The 24,200-nt window shown below is 38.0% G+C and overlaps 1 protein-coding gene across 5 annotated transcripts in view; it reads right to left on the bottom strand.

The window, feature by feature from the left end:
* Positions 1 to 24,200, bottom strand: part of PCDH7 (protocadherin 7) — a 1,071,285-nt gene that overhangs the window by 996,247 nt on the left and 50,838 nt on the right. The window contains exon 3 of one of the 5 annotated variants that reach the window (XR_012250635.1): positions 20,131 to 23,376. The exons of the other annotated variants lie outside the window; for them this stretch is intronic. The gene's annotated coding sequence lies outside the window, so the exon portion shown is untranslated. Of the gene's footprint in view, positions 1 to 20,130; positions 23,377 to 24,200 lie in introns of those variants that run through there. 5 annotated transcript variants of the gene reach the window in all.

The raw sequence follows: 24,200 nt of genomic DNA on the forward strand, positions 1-24,200 counted from the left end.
GTAGCAGCAAATGGTGCTCAGTGACTGGCAATAAGAGCTTTGGGTACAGCACTAGGGTCTTGGTGGTAGGAATTTATGGAGGCTTGGTGGTAGGGATTATATGTGGGCTGATTGACAGATCACCATATTGTAGAGCACTGGATATGGCTCACAATGTTACAATGACTGACAATGTCACGCTGTTCTAATCCAGTGATCTCCAACCTTTCTTACCTCGATAGCCACATTCAGCTCTGAGAGGGGGTCGCGAACCACATCCAGAGCCCCTCGAATAGTGACAATTGTCTTCTGCCCCACTCACAGTAGTGACACCCAGAGCCTTCAAGATTGGTGTAATGACAGCCAAGGTTTCTCCACAAGAATCCCACCAAGGCAGGACACTTGCATCTAGTGGTTCCCACCTTACCCTCATTCGACACTTTGCATCAAGAACTCCCACCATCTAGTTTCAAGCTCCCCCTCTATCTGGCAATATCATCCTGTCTCCAGTTTAGCACTTGCTTAATTTATCTCTCCAACCATAAGGCCATTGTATGGACATCCAGATCTGCTCTTCTGTGCGGGTGGCTCCTCACAAAAGTAACCATCTGTACCAAACCATATTGCCTGTGTGAATGCTCCCTAATGCCTACATAAGAGTGAATCCCTACAATATATACACACATATAATTTTTCATTGCATATTATAACAATTAACCTTTTCCACGGTAACCGGCTCATTAACCCTTTCTTTACGCAGCGCATTGAAAAAAACAAATTCCATTCACTGTATAGACACTGACTTAAACATTAATAGTGACGATAAGATCAAAAATGGCAAAGCACTGTACTGACCGAGTCCATACAAAGAGTGGAATATATGTGGAAATATTATGTGAAATATTTAGGGTGTATAAAAACTTAGGACACCCGCGGAATATTATTACGGAAGCGGTGACCTGAAGCTCTAGTTATCAGAAGCTGCTTCCACATCACGCAAATGTAAAAAATCGCGTTATATTTGTTATAAGGGATGAAACAAAAAAGTGTCTAAAGTACTAAATTAATGATGAAAACAAAGTCTCTTCCTTGATACATAGATCCTTTAAAGCGTAAGCTATGTGAGACAGGAATTCATGATGGAATAGTCTACTCTTTACAGTGCCGCTTACCCTGGCAGAGATACATAAAGATAATAAATGAAGCCTATTCTTCATGGATCATATCTTTCAGAAAATAACAGTGGGGCAGTAGTAGTCATTTCTCTTCTGTCTCCAGCTGCTTGCTGGCATGGATCAGAATTTCCATAGGATGCACCTAAAATATCTAGTGAAGATCAGAGCTCTCTTCTCCACAATGAAATGTACTGTTAGCATCACTGGAGCTGGAAATATTCCGAGCATTGCTTCCAAAGGCAATCAACCAGAATGATAAATGATCGAGGCACAAAAAAATGTCTTTCACCATCTCTTAAATGCTAATATATTAATTTACTTTGTAAAAGAGCATTGATAATATAATATATATATATATATTTTTTTTTGCTATTCAGAAAAATATACAAAAGATGTGATATAAAACTTTAAAGTCTTTATTAAGAACAGCAGGAGTTTTGCAATTTTTCAGTTTCTGATACCCAGTTATAGACAGCAGTAATAATCTTGACTTTAATAGCTTGCTTTAAAAAAACCTATAGAAAAGCATGGTGTTGCTGCTCTCACCTCCTACAAGTTAAAATTGATTTTGGTCCACATACTGTACCAGTCTAATATACAGTATATATAAAATATATGTCCAGGATCTGTTCATTCACTCTGTGTCAGTAGGCAGTTTGACTTCATCAGCATTCTGCCAGCACTGTAAGTACAGGAACTCCCTTTTCTCTCACTTCCTAGCACTGATATTATCCAATGGTTTGCCTTTATGCAGTTTGACAAACAGGAAAGCAGGAGCAGAAAGGCAAAGACCAGTACTCTCTTCTGTAGTCCGTCTCGGTGTCTTTGCTGGTACAGACGATCTACACCTGACAACAGGCATCACTTGACAGCAAGTTACACAGCAAGTTAAACAGGCGGCACTTACACAGAAGGGAGACACCTACTGGCCGTCACTGAAGAGTGATTTTATGAGAGTGAGAACATTTTTCAATATATTAGTTTACAGATTCTCTATTTATTACATCTATCAAACACGATCAAGTTGTCCAAATGTCCAGGGACAATTTAAGCTGGCCATACAATCAAGATAGTTGTTGGATAAAGGCTGGTTAGCCAAAAGCTATTACACCCATGTTCCCCATAAACATACATGCTCCATCAAGCGTGCATGTTGATTAATTGAGAACAGAGTAAATAGAAATAAGAGACTCCTCTAGAAGAAATAAACCAAAGGATAGGACATATTGAAAGTTAACATGCCTGCTAATTTTTTTTTTCAGCGAATCCTCCATGAAAGATATTATGCATGAGATATTGGGCAAATCCCGCTAATATCTGCACGTCGATCCAAAATGTATCTATTGTTTATGGGAATCTAGCTGTACGGACTAGTAATATTCACGAGAACACCTCTATTGAGCCGTATTGTGAAATAATTTGGGGATTTTTATGTTGAATTTCATTTAATGGAAATAAAACTTTGAAACCTCATTATGGAGCTATTTTCCCCTTTTTTTTCAGTAAGTCAGATCCATTTTCCCATTGTTTCAGTGGAAAACATTATTCCATTGTTGCAACATCCAACAATGTCATTTTGACAAAATTCCGTGTGTATAAACCCCTCCCTATCAAAATACTGCTTATTCTTCTCTTCTTATAAAAAATATATCAAGTTCAATAGAAGTCAGTAACTCTTGAACAGTTTTCATACATGAGACTCGCAGTGTAGAAAATCCGGCCAGATATGCTGCGTTGACAAAAAACGGATCTTGTGACATAAGCTGCTTTTTGCTCTTCAAAAGGAATGCATTTTACTGATTTGTAACTAAGCTGGATTTTCTACCACCTTTCCTTCATCTCTCCAATATTACACATAAATAGAGCATGTATTCTGTAGTTATATGTGGTGTATACTATAGTCTCTTCATACGTCCTATCAAGGTTCACACTGGAATGGTCAGATGCTCACAAATGAGATTTACCCTTCAAATATTAAAAGGACCATATATCAGCGTCAGACAGACATCACCCAACCTGACATCCCTCCTCCAGTCACCACTAATGTATAAGGGGTCTGACACCCTTCTTTCCAGGTCTGCTGTTTTTTTTGTCAGTAATGCCAAAAATTTGTACAACACATCAGGTTATGTTCTGTATGGTTACTACAGAATAGTGTGAATAGTGGTAAAGGTTCGAACCCAAACGCATGACAGAGGAGCAGTGTAAATGAAGAGTCATGTTGGAGTAGCACCTTTTTTAGTGTTTTTGTGGCTTAATGATTATAAAATTAATAATAACCTACTTAGACTTGAACAAGGTTTTTATATACAGGGTTTTGGCAATTAACTGAATTTTTGCACCAGTAAAAGCTCGGAATATTGCACTACCTCTCGAAGCTCATCAAGAGTGTGCAAAGCAGTCATCAAAGCAAAAGGTGGCTACTTTGAAGAACCTAGAATATAAGACATATTTTCAGTTGTTTCACACTTTTTTGTTAAGTATATAATTCCACATGTGTTAATTCATAGTTTTGATGCCTTCAGTGTGAATGTACAATTTTCATGGTCAAGAAAATACAGAAAAATCTTTAAATGAGTAGGTGTGTCCAAACTTTTGGTCTGTACTGTATATGAGAACGTGTTTGTGTGTATCTGCATATACAGTGGGGTAAATAAGTATTTGATACACTGCTGATTTTGCTAGTTTTCTCACTTACAAAGAATGGAGAAGTCTGTAATTTTTATCGTAGGCACGCTTCAACTGTGAGGGACAGAATCTTTAAAAAAATCCAGAAAATTTAATTGTATGATTTTTACATAACTAATTTGCATTTTATTGCATAAAATAAGTATTTGATACAATAGAAAAACAGAAATTAATATTTGGTATTTGCATGCAGTGCAGGATTTTAATCCATGACGGTGTAATGTGTTAATAGCGGTAATATTTGAGACTGTGGTCCCAGCTCTCTTCAGGTCATTGACCAGGTCCTCTTATGTAGTTCTGGGCTGATTCCAGACCTTTGTCAGAATCATCCTTACCCCCACGAGGTGAAATTTTGCATGGAGCCCCAGACCGATAGTCATCTTGTGTTTCTTCCATTTTCTAATAATTATGCCAACAGTTGCCTTCTCACCAAGCTGCTTGCCTATTGTCCTGTAGCCCATCCCAGCCTTGTTCAGGTCTACAATTTTGTCTCTGCTGCCCTTAGCCCTTGGCCATGGTGGAGAGGTTGGAGTGTGATTGAGTGGGTGAACAGGTGTCTTTTATACAGGTAATGAGTTCAAACAGGTGCAATTAATACAGGTAATGAGTGCAGAGTAGGAGGGCTTCTTATTGAAAAACTAACAGGTCTCTGAGAGCCAGAATTCTTGCTGGTTAGTTGGTGATCAAATACTTATTTCATGCAAAAATATGCAATTGAATTATTAAAAAATCATACAATGTGATTTTCTGGTTTTTATTTTTAGATTCTGACTCTCACAGGTGAAGTGTACCTACGATAAAAATTACAGACCTCTCCATTCTTTGTAGGCGGAAAAACTTGCAAAATCGGCAGTGTATTAAATATTTATTTTCCCCACTGTATTTGTGCATAAATGTGTTTTACAAGTGTTTATCTGATTGTATTTTATCCTTTCGTCCTTTCATTTATATTTCTTCACAGTCAGCTTGGCTACAATGTGTACAGCTACAAAAGGATATCTGAGACACTCTACACTACAATTAAACTCCTACATTTCACTGCAGCAGACACTGAAAGTTTATTCTTCTTTGACGGCAATCACTACGCAAACTTTGCCGCATAGACTGTAGCTGTTAAACACGGGGACAATTCACAATCAAAGCCTTTTTTTCTGCTTCTCTCCGTAATTGTCCTTCTCAATATACACCGAATAATTACAGAGCTTTTAAGTTTTAATTTCTCGCTTACAGTCTCTAAGGCGAAAAAAAAAAATACTGAAATTCCGTTACGACTACGAAGTCCACCTGAGATAATGAAGATTGAAATCCTTCCTTATTCTTTGGAAAGTTCTAATCGCTTCACTGCTTACCACTCATTGACACCTGACACCGAGAGACAATGCGAAGAGTAGACTTGATTAGTGCATCAAACAGAAAAGGTGGCTCGCCGAGTAACATTACTGAAAGGAGTCGGAAAGAAATCCAACATGCCTGCCTATTTGAGTAAATTGGAGAGCTGTGTTTTTTTGGGATTCATTCAAAGGCACCTAGTTAGCTGTTCACCCATGGGAGTTCCATTTACAATGTGATTTGCATGTCTGTGATGACAGTCCTTTGTTTCTTAGTGTCTCAGATTTTCTTCTTTTTTTAAGTGGTGCTACAGACTTTTGGCAATCAACAAACCACCCCTCAGGATACCATATGGACCGTAAAGAGCATGTTTGAAGAACATAATTTATTGCATCTTTTTTTTCGCTTTACTTCAAAAACCTCCTTTAGTGGATTTCAAAGGCTTGCAAATTATGATAGAAAGGAGAGAGGTTTGAGAAGGTACACGAAGAATACAGCTGAATAGAGTCACCGTTCTTAAGCGCTGCTTTATTAACTGCTATGAAGTAATTAATTGTCCTTAAATTAATTACAGGGATTATCATTGCTTTATATGTTCATTTTTATTCAAACTTTACATTCGATGGCTTTCTGTCTATAGCAGATGGCATTTTTAAAGAGGTTTTCGAGGCAAAACACCGATGTCACACTAAGACAATCCTTGACTTTAGAACTACGTAAGTGTCCTGCTGGATAACAGAAATGTATCTTATGGCAGATATGTACATTTAGATGTAAAAGGATACTGTCTTCAGGACCATGGATGGACATATCATTGGGAAAACCAGTGTAGCTGCCCATGGGTCCAGGAGGTAAGGTGGCCCACTTCTACCTCCAAAGTAGGTGGAATTGTGTATTTTGATGAGTTATTAGACTGCAAAGGGCCAAAGTACTGTTCCTGCACAGGAGCCCTCTTCTGTCTGTGTCCATCACTGTTCAGGACCCATTCTCTGTTAAAGATTTACCAGTGTGCGAAATATCTCCAAGATACCATACTATAACATATATGGATAAATTGACAAAACTGAGCACCAATCAACCATACAACCATATACCAAATTGATTGGGGCTCATTTAAATTTTTGGTAAGGTCACACATCTGCTGAGTTGCGGCTGTGATCTGGCTCTCTAATTACAGTCAGAGCCGGGAAGTTATATCAAATGGATTATTTAATTAATGGACACACGGTTGTGCAAAAAACACACAATCATTAGCACTAAGCAATTTATTTACAAGCATTTTCCTATAATTTATTTGACACTTGCCGTGACCATGAGAACAAGTCCATGTCACAACCACACTTCAGTCATGGACTATACAGGTTCCAACAGTTACATTTATTTTACTCACTTACATAGTGCCATCCATCATATTCCACAGTATTTTACAGACATCATCGCTGCCCCAATGGGGCTTACAATCTATATTTCCTGTCAGTATGTCTTTGAAGTGTCAGAGGAAACCGGAGAACCCGAAGAAAACACACAAAAACATGGAGAACATACAAACTCTTTGCAGATGATGTCCTTGGTGGGATTTGCTAACTAACCACTGAGTCAACATGCTGCCCATGTGTGACTTTACCCTAAGGATATGTTCACACAACGTCTTTTCAGGTGGGGTTGGAGGGACTTTGCTCCAGAACCCGTCTCAAAAAGAGCTAAAAAAAACATTCAAAAGATTGTACATAAACATTCCCAAATAAAACAACTTGCTCTTCATATGTTCCAGTTTCCATGCTAATAAAACAAGTCAATGGAAAGGCTTAAAAAATACCCGGAAGATGCCCAGTCATCATTTTGAGCTTTTTTTCAGCGTTTCCGCATAAAAATCCACCAGAGGCTTCTTCATTGTTGAATGGAATTTAAAAAAATGTCTGGAAAATGCCAATACAACATACACCACAAAAACACTGGGAAAACACTCAAAATAACACCTGCTGTCAAAAACCTCAAAAGAACAACTCTGGAAATGAACGAAAAACAGTAAAAAAGATGATTTGGGTTAACAAAATGCAAGAGAAAAGAAGAATTGTCTGAAACATCTTCCGCTTGAAAAATTGACGTTTTTAACAACCTGAAAAAGACATCATGTGAACATACCCTGAAAGTTACAATCACCAAAAAATGAATATATTATCATTCAGCATTCGATCATTGTGCATGAATATACTGGGCATTGATTGTTGAGGATTGTTTGAGTGATAATCACCCCACATAAAAGGCCCTTAAGACACTGTTCACATTTTGGTCATTGCTTAAATTCTTCATAGTCAAGAAAGGTTTGATGGATCCATTTTCTAAAGATTCCAAATTGATTTATAATAGATGTGCAAAACGAGAAAAAATGGTTGCACTCACCGGTCTGTAAAAAGGCAATTCTTTATTTCATTACATTACATGTTGGACGACTTCGGTTTCGCGCTCGTTTGAGCTTCTACGGGGCCCAAGGTTGGGACCTGTAGAAGCGAAAACGAGCGCGAAACGGCCATCGTCTGACATGTGTTCCCCATACTCCCCCACATTGGATTTTTAATGTAATGAAATAAAGAATTGCCTTTTTACAGACCGACGAGTGCTACCCCTTTTTCTCGTTGCACTTGTATTTTTGATGACTTGTTTCATTATGGTAAGCACCTGGTCTCGCCGGGGTTAGGTGTCTATTTTGATCCTCATTGACTGTTCAGCAATAGGGCTAGGAGGTACAAAGGTGCTGGTTTCGCCACTCTGCCAGTTTTACAATGATTTATAATAGAGTCAGATTTCTCATGAATGTAGGAGAAAATAAATCAATAAACCTGTAACAAACCAACCAATAAATCTATTTTTATTATAATTATATTTTTTTTATTCTAACTAGGAAACATGTAGAGAATTCCAGCAAGCACTGGTTCTGATAATATTACAAATTATTAGATATAATATCATTTTCTGCCAATAACTTTATGTGTGTCTGAAAATGTCACACTGATGGAGAGATCAGTAGACCATCAATATTGGCATAAGTGAAGGTAAAACCTCTGGCTACCCGGCCAGACGATAGCAGATGTCACGATAGTCTAGCAAGCTCTGCATGCTCTTCATTGCTTACCAGGAATGGTGCTGTAGGTCTCAGTGGCTGTGACTGGTATTGCAGCTCAATCTTATTCACTTAAATAGGGCTGAGCTGCAAAGAGCTGCAGTACCAGACACTGCCACTAAGCATGTGCTTTGTAAGCAATGAAGGTGCAGCCTCTAATTAACAGATAAGTGATGAAAGTCAGACACTAGCCAATCTAATATCGATGGACTTTTCTCAGGACAACAAAGACTATGTGGCCGCAAGGTTGGGTAATATGGCACCTTTGGCCCCGAAACAGGTCTCACGACCAAAGATCACTGTGTATGGTTGATACATCATAGCATAATGCAGGTGAATGTGTTTTCATTGAAGTCCCAAGAGTACTGCAGCCACGACAAGCAAGTTGTAAAAAGTCAGAACCGGTTGGATTTTTTGCAACTTGCTTGTCGAGATACCCTAGGGGTCACAGTACAATCCCACTCACCTGCATTGCACTGTAATGTAGGAGCGGCATAGAGTGGTTTTTGAACGTGAGACCTCTGTCACAGCCAAAGTTACCATGTTGCCCCAGTCTTATATTAAAGCCACAGACATATTCAGAGATTGCGGTAACCCTACAGATAAGAGGTGCGCAGTAGATATGTTCTATGTTTCGATATGATTCACATTTTCTTAAGTGAAAAAAACATATCAAGGGTGGAATATCATGCCATTAGTGTAAGCAAACTTTCCTGTATTGTTTTATTGATAATTTTAAGATGATGTAAGAATAATAAGAATAGTAGAGCACCACCACAACAGTATGCAATATGACCACATCAAAACCAAATGATAATCATAAACAATCTTGAAAGGGCTTTCCCAAAATATCAAGTTATCTCCGTGATACGCAATAACATGCTGATTACTGGGGTCAATCAGGACACCCACAAATCTCAAGAATGGGTCTCCATAACCCAAACATAGGGGCTTTGCAGAGATCTCAAGAATGGGTCTCTATAACCCAACCTTGGGGCTTTGCAGAGATCTCAAAAATGGGTCTCCATAACCCAACCTTGGGGCTTTGTAGAGATCTCAAGAATGGGTCTCCATAACCCAACCTTGGGGCTTTGCTGAGCTCTCAAGAATGGGTCTCCATAACCCAAACATAGGGGCTTTTCAGAGATCTCAAGAATGGGTCTCCATAACCCAAACATAGGGGCTTTGCAGAGCCCCATCTTGAATGAAGCAGATATGCACATGTCTTGTCCATGGGACTGCTAGAGAAAGCTGAGTACTGGACTCTGCTGTTTCAGGTAGGTCCTATTGACAATAAATTGAGCAGAGGCTGAGCATGCGCACCTCACCTCCATTCAAGATGAGGCTATACAGAGACACTAACATATCAGTTTGGCAAAAGATCCCAATCTTGTAAAACACAATTAAAAAAGACCCTTCTACTATATACACCAATTTTATTCAATTTTCATAAAAAGGGGGTGGCCTTTCACATTAGGGATATGTTGAGGGTGAGGGAGGTGATCTAGCCCTATTTAGGCCTCTAACTTGCCCTGCCTTGCCGCGAATGTTGGCACCCTAATAATGTGATATAGAGCCCCCGCTCACCATCGGCTTACCCTCATTAGGGTCATTGAGGGTAAGCCGACGGTGAGCGGGGGTGCTATATCGCAATATTAGGGTACCAACCTTCGCGGCAAGGCTGGGTGCGTTATAGGTCAGTCTCACCCTCAACATTTCCCTAATGTGAAACCCCCCCTTTTTATGAAAATTGAATAAAATTGCTCTACACAGACCCATTCTTGGGAATTTTGAGGGTCCTAGCAGTTGAGCCCCCAACAATCCACAAGTTATTCTCCTAACCTATGAATGTCTTATGATTTGGGGAAAACCTCTTAAGACTCCTCTAGTTAGTCTAGATACTGGATGCTATTGGGAAGGATTAAGATTATTTTGTTCATATTACTGGAGTTTTTCTTTTTTGTAGATTTGTTGGAATTGCCCATTTTCAATAATTTTCATGTTCAGTCTTTGTAAATATGTGTATAATTTTTCATACATTAGTGTATACAAGCATGGAAATAGAATAACAGAGGCTTTGCATGACAATATAACCTTTGCATCGAGCTTTCTATTATCAGACATGTTCATTTTCAGTAAAAGGCTTTCTGCTTTAGTAGTCCATGGCTGCGGGGCCTGGCAATGCATTAGCTTCTAATGCCGAGCTGGAAACTAGCAGTGAGGAAATTAAACTAATGATGGTTAGCTAGTTGTCACATTTCATCCAGCGGGTCAACAGTTTGGAATTGCATTTCCTACGGACGCACAAAGCATGGCTTACTCCTTCCTATTTCTAATCATGTACTTTTCTGGGCAATCAAATTGTGATTTTCTGACTATAACAAAAATAGAAAATGCACTTGTAATAATTCCAGTACGACAAGATACGCTGCGGTGTGGGAATACGCTATTTGAATTTCAGTAAGAGGCAAAAAAAAATATCTCTCCAGAGAGAAATTCACCCTTAGATCAAAAGCTTTACGGCAAATTCAAGGTAAGTCATCACAATAGATTTTCTATCCGCAGAGTGCAAAAAAAAAAAAAATCCCTTTAGCTCAGCTTTTTGGATCTCGTTCGACTTACATTTAGAATAGGACCAGAGATGAAAGAATACTATTCAGCTTTGCGTTTAGTAAAAGCGACATGCGAATATTTGCAGCCAATGCTGCAGGGGCCGCGATGAATACACTGTATTTTACCGCGTGTCTATTTCAAGCATTCTGTTCCACTACAATGAACCGATAGACCCCCCAGCATTATTGGGAATTTGGGCTTCCAGGATATTTGTCAAAAGCAATTTTTTTTCTTTCTCGTTGCCTGTTGAATATTCACATCGCACCTTTACCGTCTGAGATCATACGGGCTTGTTTGTACATTCATTACCAGCTGCTTAGTCGCATTCAGGAATCTAGGAGCCCCGGAGATTCCTTAATGGCTTACAGTGGAATTCTTTCATCATGAAAGAGAAGAAGAGATAAAAGCTTCAGACTGGGGTCAGCACCTTCCTTTATGAAATACGTCATAGAGCTCCCTACGCACCGGGGGTGGAGGGGAACGCATATAATCACTGCGCCTTTTTTTTTTTACCTGGAGGAGAGCCTAGAAATCAGATCTGATGGTTATCAGAGATGAAGGCCCTCTGCTCGGTTGGAGATGACGGCACAGGTGAGACGCTCTCAAGTGCCCCTTGTCAGATGGAGGTAATTACAAAATCCCAGCAAACTGCTGACCACAGCATATTGATTACACCCGAAGCTCCTCCAGGCAAATTCCTCTTCTTTTCACTCCATGATGGCCATTTTCATTGTCTGCCTGGAATTTAGATAAGGGTCGTTCTTGTGTAGGCAATGCCCTCATTCCATAGTAATCACAGAGGTGACGCGCTTGTAGGAAAGGAATGAAAGGAAGCTTCGCACCTGATTTATTGGACCTCTTTATACCTGCGATATGCATTAGAAGTCCATTATAGCGGATTAATCATTTATTGGACTCCTTCAGAAAGATCCAAGGTAAACTATAAAGAGTCTACCCATTAAGTGACTCATACTACAGTTTATTAAAGGCACATTATACATTAAAGTTGGTTCCTATTATTCACACCTATGGTAGTAAATATATTTAGATGTTCTTAGAACTGGAGAGAAAGTAGTCACGGTCATGGGGATAGTGATTTTCCTGGACTTCCTATCTCTAATCCTGTTGACTGAAACAGAAAAAAAAAAGGTAGACGGAAGGATTAGTGTTTCTTAAGAGGGGTTCTTAAACTTCGAGCTAAGAGCAGGAAATGGGTCAAAAGAAAAAATATAAACAATACTCACTTCTTCAACCCCTCTCCATTCGAGAACATTGTTTACTTCCAGCAGCCATGACATCATGTGCATCCATGGCACCACTGCAGACAATCACTGTTAAGTCCAATGATTCAGTGGTCACTCGTATGTACAGCAGGCAATTGCTACAGGGAATTAACAAAGACTTGTAGGGAGCCCTGGCGATATAGTAGGGAGATTGCATAGGTGAATTTTTTATTTTTTTTATTAATTTTATTTCCCATACTTAGACCATTTTTTTAAAACTGCTGACAATCCCTTTTTAACCCCTAATACTGTAGCCTGAGTATAAAAGGTTTGCTTTTTTTCCTTCATGAACAGAACCATTATTGCTCATTGGCTATGCCAGGTAATGAAGGACAGGACATAACCAAGTGAATGGGGATACGCTGCAATATCAGGGCTTTTTCGATTAACAAACAAACCTCAAAATGGGAATCTGAATAATTTAGGATGCAAATAATAAACAACTAGTGATTTTATGCAAAAGAATGCCCAGAGTGTGCAAAGCAGTCATAAAAACAAAAGGTGGCTACTTTGAAGAACCTAGAATATAAGACATATTTTCAGTTGTTTCACACTTTTTTGTTAAGGATATAATTCCACATGTGTTAATTCATAGTTTTGATGCCTTCAGTGTGAATGTACAATTTTCATAGTCATGAAAATACAGAAAAATCATTAAATGAGAGGGTGTGTCCAAACTTTTGGTCTGCACTGTATAAGAATATATAGTCTGTTTATAATAGTCATAGTATACATAGGTAACTTTAAATGCTATTGTCTTCTTCAGCTGCATTTACACTGGCTGATCATCTGGAATGAGTTTCCTAGGAAGACTCATTTACTAATCATCGACCTGTCTAAACTTGGTTCATCAAGTGAAATGATTTTTAATCTTGCTTAAAAATCATGGTTCTCGGCAGCACATATGCCTGTGTTAACAGGTTATGTGCTGCCGAGAACAAGGAGGTGCTAAAATGATTTTGTTAATGATCGTTCTGTGTGCATGGAAGTGTGACCTGTTCAAATAGACTATTAACCAATCGCCTATCGGATTTGCTTATAGTCAAATTGACGCTTGTTTAAACCCTTTAATGACCAACCAACATTCAAAGCTGCTATCAGGTAGTTTATTAACCCTTCAGGTGCTTTTCAGGAATTAATGTAAAGTGGCATGACAGGAATGAAAAATATTATTTTTGCCACCTAAATGTTGCTAACGTCTGAACAGGTCATTATAGCGGACAGACCGCACCATCAAGACCAAACAATCAAGATCTCAGAATGCTGATTGGGGTTACAGAGTGAGACCCCACACTCTGTTAACCATCTAGATGCTGTATTCACTACTGGCAGCAGAATCTAAGGTATTAACAGCCATGGTCAGTGCCAACACTGATCGTGACTGATGCAGCAGGCTGTCGGCTGTAGGGGGATGCTGTTCTCCTATATTTCAGGTCTCATTAAAAAGATGTATTGGTGGTAACTATGAGGTTAACAGTAGCGTACACATACAGGACCAGTGGGTGCTCTTCATGGATATATGACAAGTAACACACGCAAGTTCAAAAAGCCCAGGTAGGAAAATATTTTCAGGGATTATTCAGAGAAATTAAATACAAATCATTTTCCATGATGGCTTTTCATGGTTAATATGATTATCTAGGTTTTGTTCCAGCGAAGAATTTTCAATCCTGTTATCATATGGCTAAACAGAAGCTTTTGCTCATGTTTTTCAATGCGTGTAGGAAGAAGAGTCATGTTCATTTAAAGTAACGACAACTACAGTGTAGTAGATTTTCCAAACGATAGAGAAATATTATTTAGTGAAAAGCAAGGTCGCGCCTGCTATAGTAGTGCCAACTCATCCCGGTAATTATGGGCTTATGTACTGTAACTAATTAAAACTAGTAATTAAAGGTACAAGTTGAAACTATATGTTGTATTGTACAACACCACGGTCCCACCTACCTGCTGTATGATTGATGGATGTGCATCCGCAAACACATTCCCAGTAGTTATGCCCATTGCAATGACTCAGTGCTAACACATTTTAATATCTTAGGTCATATTTAAGGTATAAGCCATTTTTGTCCTTGACTTTTCAAGGGCACTGCATTTTATTCTTGCAAACAGGCATCAGGTTTTGAATGATCCATCCTATTACTATTACAATTGTGCTTTACACTAACCCCTATTAATGCATGACTGCCATGACCAAGGAAAACAGAATTACTCTTGAATTGATCGCCAAATGCCAAACCTGAAGCAAGAAATTGCTTGTAGACCCCGAATAATACAAGTTCACTTGTTGAGATTTACAAGTACTTCTTGTAAACCTTCCGAAGACTACATTTCATGGTTGATCTTTTATTATGAGCAAGTGAACAGAAATAGAAATCACAGGTTTCCCACCAGTTACTGTATGTCCTAAGCAGAAGAAAACACCTTCAATAGGCTATGACAGCGATCCGCACACATTACACATGAGTGACACGTATAATGTGATAATCAATGCGCCTTCTGTTCTGCAACTCAAACAATGTGGAAGTTAACAAAACCTATCATGGGTAGACTGTTTGCCATCAATTATGCTACAACAACCAATTATTCATAAAAAGAATGTGAAAGTCTATGCGTTATTATTTCAGCCATCATTACAGATACATTTTTCCATTGACTTTCCCACTGCCTTCAATGGAATTTTTGCTCTATTAATTGACAGTTCTTTTGCCTATGTTGGACATATTTGGTGGAGAAACTTCAACTCAGTTCAGTTAGTCATTAAAAGGTATCGATTAGCGATGAGCGAGTATGTTCTGTTAACCCTTTCGGCGAGCATGCTCGGGTGCTTGTCAAGTATCTTCAGTGTGCCCGGGTGTTATGTTTCAGTCACTCTTTGCTCATGATTTGCGATTGTTTGACTGCGTTAATACATGTGAGGAATGCCTAAGAAACAGTCATTCCTCACATATATTAAAGCTGTCAAACAGTAGCAAATCATGAGCACGTAGTGACTGAAAAATAACACCCCGAGCACGCTGAATATATTCGGAAAACACCCGAGCATGCTCGTAAATCTCGAGTAACGAGCATGCTCGCTCATCACTAGTATAAATCATTGAGGATTCTCAAATTTAAAAATTTTTCTATCTACTGGCTAACACGGTACAACGATATATTTTTCAATTAGGCATTAAAAGGTATCAATCATTAAGGACTCTCAAATTTTAATAGTTTTCAGCTCATCTCAGAAATACTTTGATTTTTTGATTTTTTTGAGAAGACCAACCCTCCATAAGACCATTTTTTCAATGTAATTTGACGCAACCTTCTAACTTCTATTGAAAAATAAAATTTGATATTGAAACCATTATGATTTGTATTATCAAATATCAGTGATATGTTGTAATTGTAACATGGAAATGTACTGTATTTTCTGGATATATGGTGCCCATATTCCTTAGATATCTGTTCTTTCAACCAAGCATACATTTGTTTTTAATGGGGAGAGCGGAGTAAGAGCTGCCAGATACCTCTCAAAACAAAGGGATCACCAGTTGAAATTAAACATATCTTTTGCTTTTGGCAAGGAAAGAAGTTGGGAGGTCCTCTCCTCAGACGGTTGCCTGGTCCTGCCCAGATGGGCTAATTCCACAACTGAGATATTTCTGTTGTGTGTGATGGCTTTTATCTCCAGCAGTCTACCTGAATTTTCTAATGTTTCTTTAGACTACAATAGTAATACCAATTATTACATTGATCTATATGGATGACACCCATAAATACACAGGTAAATTTGTTTAATTGCCTCCTTAAGCCAATAATCATAAGTCATTATGCTCAGACAGAGCAAGTTTACCAGAACAAAGACCAACAAATCCCTTCACATGAGCTGGCACTTTAATGATAATTTCCACAGGTATCCACATGTAATATGCCGGATTATAAAGACTGTAAATCAATGTTTGCCATATGTAAAGTTTCTGTCTATAAAGATATGAAGTTGTTAGAAACTATAGTAACATAATAGTTTAAGAATATAATGGATATGGTATGCCTTCTGAATGAAGATTTTTTTCTTCATAAATCCTTCTAAAGCTGGATGATACATGATCTTTAGTGATTCACGTCTCAAACTCTACACAAAACGGTTACTTTCCAATTCGTTGAGAAAACATGGTGGAGAATGATGTGGCATAAGAGCTCTGGTTGGTCAGTGAACTGTTAGAGCATTTCGACATATTTCTACTCTCTTGTATTGCTGCTAAAAGTAATCGGTTAACAAAGGCTTATTCCACTTTATTTATGTCCATCCACAAGCAAAATCTTTACTCGCAAATGTGATATAAATTAGGTATCAACAACTAGAAAACCTTAAGCTTTTGCAAATCTAAACCTGGCTATAGCATATAGATGGTTTATGACCGAATGAAGCTTCAGGGGATCGTTCGGTCAACAGCAATTTCGGCCGGATCTCCCATACACAGGAGCGCTCAATTGGCCAAGCACTTCTGTGTGAAAAAACGTCACCAAAAATGTTTGCCGATGACTTGTCTTCAGGGGACCAAAGCGATCAGCCGTCCTAAATCGGACATACCCAATTGACATCTCCCCTTGAGGATCAGTTATCCGGGGCCCCCATACATATTAGATTGTCATCGATAAATCCACCTGACGTTACTCTAATGTGTATGGGGAGTCTTACCCTCCACAAACGTGGTGATCATCTACCGTATAGGGTTAGCACAAAAAAATAAGTAACAGTGAATACAGATCATAAGATTATTGCACCAAAAGTAAGCACTGAACATCCCTTCTAGTATTACATTTGGAAATCTATATCCTTGTTTTATTTTGATCACAATAATGTAGGTGCAGATCATGTGTGTCCCATTGGATTATGATGTCAGGAATTAAAGAGTTATAATTTTAATATAATAATTTGTGCTACTCCAATTAGGTGCCTAAATTTACAATTTTACAAAAGTAACTTCTTAGCATTTACTCCCCAAAAATATAACATCACAGTACTCATTGATGATCTTTTCAATTGAGAAGTTGTGAATGGCTGATACAAGGATGAGGGAGGGGCAGCAGATCAAGGACAACTATTTGTTAGTGACTCTCTGGGCTGACAAATGGGCAGAGGGAGTTGTTAATTGGCGGCCTTCCTCTGGGATAGTCTAAATGCATATAATAAGGGGTTGACGCGTTGAGGCGACCCCTTTGATACTGTTTTATACTGAGATTCTTAACAATGCCAACATAGATGTAATTACTCTCATTCTGCAGCATGTGCAGTGCTTTGTAGAGATGTATGTATTCCTATTGTATAGGTATGCATATAAGACGCCATTACATGGTGTAGGAAAGTCATGAAAATTACCATGTTCATCAAACTGTGCAGCATGTATAGCCCAAAACATAAAAGCCATAGAGAACAGGCATTTCACTTAAACCTATACTTCAAGATGTACCATTACCCCTAAACTGCATGTCAGCCACATCATGTACAGGACCCTTATACATCTCTTTATAAAACAAATTTCAAAATGAGAATTCAGTGTTACGCCTATTACTATTACCATTAAATCCAAAAAGCAGCAATTAAAAGAGAAAAGTCGAAAACATATTTTAACAGGTTGTTTTGAAACTTGTTTCGCTTCTCTGCGCTGAATAACAATTGATCCCACACTTTACTGGGCTACAATTCAAAAATGATAATATGTTTCCAAGTGGGATCCAAATAATCTCCTAAGGCTAACAAGCACAGAGAAAAAAATATTATTAAAGAAATATTCTGGTAAGTAATATACATTTTATCACTGATGGTTAGGCTACATTCACACGCAGTGGTCGTGCTGCAGCTTTTAACCCCAACGGCCCTGACAATACACTCTTTCCACTGTTTCTCTGCACAATCACTTATTCTTGCAAGGGAACAGCTGTTAAACTTGTAAGAACGTGAAGCCGATCATATTAGCAACATGACTTTTCAGGTGACAGAGGATTTTTTTCTACAAGGTTAAGTGATTGTACAGGAAAACAGTGAAACAACCACAGCGGCCCAGGGCTGTTGCGGTTAAATGTTGGCAACGCAGCCGTAAGGCTCTTTCAGCCATCCGTGATCATCGGTCCGATCTCGGATCGAAATACACAGACTGACCGCACATCTCCCGAACCATGCGTGACAGCCTCATAATAATGCATGAAACTGGCACATTCGGTTCGGGAGAAGCGCAACCAGTCAGTGCATTGTGATCCGAGATCACATCGATGATCCCAGACATCTGAAAGAGCCTTTAGGGCCCAATTCATCAAGCCTTTTACGCTAATATTTTGGTTTAAAAATACTTTTAAAAGTTGCATAATTTTGGCACAACTGGAGGCTGCACTAAAATTATGCAACTTTTGCCGTTCTCAAGCCAGTTTCACTTAGCTTTTACAAAGTGAGCAGAGTTGGGGTGTAACGTGGGCATGACGACCACCGATCGTCAAATTCATGATGAGCGGAGGCATTCGCTACTCCACAAATGTTACTACAGCAGGAACTGGAGTAGGATTTATTGCGAGGCGCACACCACTCATACGCCACTCCATATGCCTCTTCATGAATCAGGAGAGTCTGACTCCAGCATACCCATTCGTCAGGATGGTCTTTATGAACCTTACAATTCAATAGTGAAATCCAACTTCCCCTAAGTCGCAATTACACCCCCCTCCTCCCACCCAAATCATACACAGGTGTGGGATTAAGTGACAGCTGCTCTTGATATTTTTCTTTCGACTCTCCTGAAAATTACAGGATATAATTCTGTTTTGGCTTGCATTGTTTAAGACTTTTTTTTTTTTGCCAGCAACGATGGATAGTAAGGACATGACATCCAACGAGATGACATCCAATTTATAATGTGTTCAACATATATTATATTAATCCTTATTTTTAAGACTTTTTTCTTTATCTTTAATAAGATAATTATCTCATTAACTCGTCCCTTGGTAGCATACATAATCAAGTCAACACTTTTATCTTAACTTACTAAGCCTAGAGGTAAGCAGCCACACCTGGAATGCAGTTTAATGGTGGGCGCGCCTGTTACAAGGTATGATCAACCAAGACATGTACAACCTCATCTACACAATTTGGGAATGAACACTAGTAGTAAACCATTAATTTCCGGAAGCTAAATGGTAAAAAAAAAAAACACTATTTCTTTAAAAGTTAAAGAAAATAAACAAATAATAAAGAAAAGGAAATAAAATAAACCAATGAAATAAAATTAATAAAATAAGCAATTGAAATAAACAAAATAAAGAAAAAAAAAATACAAAAAAATAGATAATACAAAATAATAAATAAATATATATTTTTGTTTAATTTAACCATAAAATATGTGCAAAATATATTCAACAAACCATAATGAAGTGTGACCGCGGTCTAAGACATTATGATTACTAATTGTAACCCAATTATTCTCCAGTGACTCATTTATCATAATAATCTTTCAAAAATGAAAACAATAAATAGCATATAAGATTATAATTTAAGAGAGATTTTTTTTTTATTCCTTTGGGGCTACTCATAAAATAATAGCGTTACAGAATTTAATGCTAAGCCTTTCAAATCTTCTGACATTTTTTTTTCCGTCAGGAATAAATTTTCTTTTATCCTTCAATTTTGCACCGACAGCAGATCATGAAGTCTTACGAAGTCATTAAGAATTTCTGAAACCTTTAAGAATGTCTTAGCCACAATACTTTTCGCCAACTTCATGCAGTCAGCTCCACATATTTCAGACTTCGCTTTATATATACATTTTTAGCTTTTAACCAATGCGGTCGTAAAATAGACAAATAAAAAATAGAGTTTTAATATAAAAATCACTTTATTCATCAAATGTGCACGGCATTTGCAATTACAGCAGTTCGTATTTCAGTAACAATAAAAAGTTTTGCATGATGTCTCATAAATACATAAAGTCATTTTTTTTTTTTTTTTTTACAAAAAAAAGGCTAAATGTTTGCCCTGTAAAGTATTTCGATGTAATAAAAAAAGAAATTTCAATGCACTTAAGCCAACAAAAGTCATATTAAATAACATGATATACTGATTGGACAGGAATAACCCATATTTTGCACTTTTGCAATCACTTACAGTTTGCTTTTTCCCTTTTTGGCCTGGTTAAAAAAAAAAAAAAATTCTAAAAAAATAAAATAAAATTATATATATATATATATAAAAATCCCTTTGTAATGAAACGACCCAATTCTTTGTGGATTTTTATTTTAAATCCTTTACATGAAAAAAAGAATGAATTCCCTTTCCTACCTTTTGTTATGGCCCAAAAGGAAATATTACCAGGTAACAAAGCTTAATGAATCAGCTCCTATGAGATCTGCGGGTTACAGTCTGTTGCAGCACACCATAAAATATTACTGTGAAAACAATAATTAGTTTCCTTTGAGTTTGTACCTATATTGGTGTTGATATTTCAGTTGTACTTCAGAGCAGAATCAACTCCCCAGAGGATTGCACTTATATCAGTAATAACTCAGTTAAGAGCGACATTTATCACAATTTTGGTCTTTCATGTTTCCCTTACAAGGAATAATCGCTTTAAAATTTGAAATGATGAAAGAAGAATTTTCTTTTAAACTACAACAGTGTGTGTTATGCAAAACGTCGCCCTGAGTGCTCCTTATAGTCGTCAACGAGCTAATCTGCATTTGGACTGCATGGGAGAACATTGGGGCAGATTTACTAATCTGGGCTAATACATCGCCAAAATACACTTATAGGGGTTGTCTGGTCTTGTGATAAGAGTCATGTGACTACAGACTTCTGAATCCTTACTGCCACACGCTGTCAAGATTCTCTTTCGTTGAGGCCAAGAACGGGAAGTGTTTGCATTTTTCTGGCCACATTCCAACTAGACGTGCTCTGTCTCTCTCAATAGAAGTGAATGGAGCAAGGCTGAGCAAGTCAAGTCGGCATGTGACCGCCCGCTCTCACCAGCGAACCTGACAGCCTGCAATGTGCGTGCTGTAAGAATTTAGAAGTCTGTAGTCACACAGGGAGGTAACAGCTCTCGCCAGACAACCGCTTTAAGACTAGACTGTCCAAAGTGCACCACATTTATCCTAGTAATTTATCCTAGAAATATTAGCCTAATTTTAAGCCATTACTCTCATGGCTTGCCTTTAGATGTGTTTTTGAACCAACATTTTGGTACATACTGGTTCATTGTTAGCCATGTCCCTTTCCAGCTAATCCAGCACCTCACTATAAAGCCGCCTTTTTAAGAAGTGTTTTAAAAGCACTGTCTTCATTTTATCTTAATCCAGCCATAGACATATTAATGGAGCTAATTAATTTAATAAAGACCGTTCCCTTATTTCTCCACTCAAGTACTGGTAAAAATTTTGGCTGTATGTTACCACCACTAGGGGGGGGACAATTTGTATACATCTGTATACAGCAACTAATAATCCAAATCAGAGCCTCATACAAAGTGAACACCTAGTGGCAGTAATTGGAAATCTACACACAGAAACACTATACATAATTGATGCTGATAGATACAATATAAGCTAACCAAATTATCCAATAAGTTTACATTCTCATGTCTCATACAGTCTCAGTTTCCAGATTGACATATTTTTGGGCTGCTTCCATTTTGATGGAAAATAAATGGCTAAACCTTTTGAGGTAGTTTTCCTTTTCTGAAACAATAGTTTCCCAAATGAGAACAATAGACATCTAGACTCTAGATGGCAGATATTCTACCTGGGCCCTTTATTTATGATCTGTAGAAAAGTTGAATAGCTAACCATGCTAAGCAGCATAAAAGAGACTTTTAACCATACTCACAACTTGTTCTACGAGAAACTCAAGAAAATCTAAGGGCAATACACCACTTTCCATTTCTAAATCTTTCCTGAAAGTGAATTATGGATTTGGAAAATTTTAAAACTCTTATTTTTTTGTGAGTTTTTCAAAATTTTGACTTTGCACATTTCGCAATTTAATACAGCAAATTTTAATAGTATAAAACTAAGAAAATATACATTCCAAAATATTTCATGACTATTCTGTCATTAATGATCATTATTTGCCCCAATGATTGCATAATTTGAACATTAATAATACAATTTATATACTATTGATACATTTTAGTGCATTTCTAAGCTTTTGGGCTAAGATTAACATTATTTTTAAGAGTATTAAAGCCTCAATTAAAAAGTAAAACAAAACCAATGCAAACAAAAAGTAGAGGTGCTGCCCACAGCAAACAACCACGTTCTAGCTGTTGGTCTGCTAGAGTTGGCCATACATACTGGATTAGAGCTGGACGGACATGCCAATTTTTGCAAGATCAGATGATGATCTAAGAGTTCCCATAATCATAGGATGTATGTAAGCCAAGCCTGCAGTTTTTGATGGGACCAGCAAATTATGGAAATATTCTGTCCTCACTTTCCCAGGACCTCCAGGACATATTATCAAGAATGACCCATTTAGAAGAGATGATGACTGACCGATCATCACACAATGATCAAGCAAAACTTTTGACCGTTGTGTGATCAGATTTTTTTTGATGGCATAAAAAATTATCATTAACTTCATCACATTAAACAGGGAATGTGTTGCCAAAAAGATTATTCTGTACAGGAACACAACAATTGCTCTGTTCCCGTAAGTTTTCGGTGACTCATGGAAACAGGCTAGCAAATGATGGATTTATGTAGTCAATCAGTGCTCGTTGATGGCCAAAATTTGCCCGTCTAAATAGGGACTTTAGTCACTGCCAAAGGTGTGGAGCAACAGCTTGATCCCTTCCCCTTTTGACATAAAAGAACATAAATAGGGGGTGGGAGATGTCAGGAATGAAACCTGGTGACTAAATCTAGGTTTAGCCAACATCTATTTAGTATGCATGGCTCAAAGAAGTCCGACTAGTTGCTTTTTGTTTGGACTAGTTTTCATGTATGCGGCAGTACATTTTTGGGAGGCACATATTACCCAGACTTCCATTACGAATTGTAAAAAGGAGATTGTATTCACAAACTTGAACCGTGTGATATGCTAATGAGATTGTTTACTGCAAAACAAAGGCAGAATTGTTCTGGCATCTTCTATAGACTGCAGGGCAGGTCTGCAGAAACTTCAGAAGGAGGCACCCCTATCCTTGTATTTCATGAAAAGCAGACCCTGCGAGCAAAAAAAAAAAAAAAAACTACTTACAAATGTTTCTGCACGGTCAGTAAACATAAGCGACATATAGAAAATCTCTGGAGGAGAAACTAAATCTGTTCTTGGAAGCTTTGTACTATATTGATACATTATTAAAACCTAATTGAGAATTCTTTTAAGGGATGTATCATGAATGCAAGTTATCATCTATCCACAGAATGGATGATAACTTGCCGATCACTAGGGTCCCACCACAGAGCACCAAAGTGGTCTCAAGAATGAAGTTTTGGAGTTCCTTTATGGTGACAAACAGTGATGAGCGAGTATGTTCTGTTAACCCTTTCGGCGAGAATGCTCGGGTGCTCGCCGAGTAACTTCAGCATGCTCGGGTGCTCGCCGAGTAACTTCAGCATGCTCGGGTGTTATATTTTAGTCACTCCGTGCTCATGATTTGCGACTGTTTGACAGCTTTAATACATGGGAGGAATGCCTAAGAAACAGAAATTCCTCACATGTGTTAAAGCTGTCAAACAGTTGCAAATCATGAGCACGGAGTGACTAAAACATAACACCCGAGCACGCTGAAGATACTCAGAAAACACCTGAGCATGCTCGTAAATCTTGAGTAATGAGCATGCTCGTTCATCACTAGTGACAACCTAAAGGCCCCCAAACACATTGAACTTATGTCAACCAAACCTGCCGATATCGAAGGGTTCAGGAAACTATGTATGGGAACAAAAGCCAACTTATGGTCGTGAGATATGTCAATCGCGCATGTCCATTTTTGGATTGACTATTGCTTGTTCTGCAGGAGATAAGCCACCGACCGACATATCAGG

This window comes from Phyllobates terribilis, unplaced genomic scaffold (genome assembly GCF_046119375.1).
Source record: "Phyllobates terribilis strain yellow unplaced genomic scaffold, ASM4611937v1 Scaffold_1__5_contigs__length_1240528914, whole genome shotgun sequence".
Lineage (NCBI taxonomy): Eukaryota > Metazoa > Chordata > Amphibia > Anura > Dendrobatidae > Phyllobates > Phyllobates terribilis.